Source organism: Phocoena sinus, chromosome X (genome assembly GCF_008692025.1).
Source record: "Phocoena sinus isolate mPhoSin1 chromosome X, mPhoSin1.pri, whole genome shotgun sequence".
Taxonomy (NCBI): domain Eukaryota; kingdom Metazoa; phylum Chordata; class Mammalia; order Artiodactyla; family Phocoenidae; genus Phocoena; species Phocoena sinus.
Genome location: NC_045784.1, coordinates 130791888 through 130793230, shown reverse-complemented (window position 1 = coordinate 130793230; position 1343 = coordinate 130791888).

The window sequence follows — 1343 nt, the reverse complement described above, 5'->3', positions numbered from 1 at the left end:
CCTTTTAACTCTCTGGGTTTGGACCTGTGCCCCAAGCCTCTGGGAGCAGCTGCTGGAGGATGGTACCAACACCACACGCCTCTGCTGGGTTCACAAGTCTCCCTCAGGCTTGTGAGGACCTTAAGCCTAGAGGTCAGTCAGGCTAAAAGCCTACATGCACGTGGCTGGTGCCTGTGTGCTGGGCCAGGCACGTGCATGTGAAAACATACGTGTGTGTAACATATGAAAACATTTTGGGGGCCTCCCTGGTGGTGCAGTGGTTGAGAGTCCGCCTGCCGATGCAGGGGACACGGGTTCGTGCCCCGGTCCGGGAAGATCCCACGTGCCACGGAGCGGCTGGGCCCGTGAGCCATGGCCACTGAGCCTGCACGTCCGGAGCCTGTGCTCCACAATGGGAGAGGCCACAACAGTGAGAGGCCCGCGTACCGCAAAAAACAAAACAAACAAACAAACAAAAAACACTTTGGGAGCAAAGGTGTAAGGGGACCGTCCAGTTTCTGCTCCAGTGGGGAGAGTGCTCTGAAGTCCTTTGCTTCCACTTGCATTGGCCTTGCTTTCGACATGTCTACCAGATCTATCTTTCCTCCTAATAACCACTCCTTTTAGCTTTCTCTTCTATTCTCAACATGGTTTTCAGAGCACCCCAGACTTGCTGCCCAGATTTAAACTAATGTGTCCAGAACAAAATACTCTGCTCCGTTGTTCACACAGCTGAGAGTCACATTAGCCCCAAAGAACTAAGATGCAGTTGTGCCCTCAAAAGTCACACTGCGGGTCTCCTGAAGCTAGCGCCCACGTGAGACAAGCACCCCAGAGCATCTTACCCCAGATGGGAACCCACCGTGGACACACACTGAACTTCCCGGAGGCGTACATCCTGGCACGTCTAGGGCCCAGGTGTGCAACTTGCGCTCAGGGTCCCGGGCAGCAGAGGCCGTGACAAGGCAGCAGTGCAGCACTTCCCCACAAACTGCTCTAGACCTCTCACCAAGGCCTTCAGATTCCTAAACATCCTCCGCCACTGCGCCCTCTCTCGTCACTCACCCGGCCTCCAGCCCAAGCAAAAGCTTCAGTGGCTCCCTTCGTCGAGTTTGCGCCCAGATGTGTCTCTGCAGATACTTAAGGGCTGTCAACGGACACAGTCACTGGCACCTCCTGCCCTGTACACCCACCATGTAATACTGAGAACCTTTCTCCTCTCAAGTAGTTTGGACATCACTTAATTTGTGATGAGTCCCCTCTTATCTCGTCAGTGTCTTGATGAAGATTCCAGAGTATCCGATCTCATGCCAGATGACGGGCCCAAAGGGAAGTGTTACAAGACGCAGAACCAGAGAAAGAAA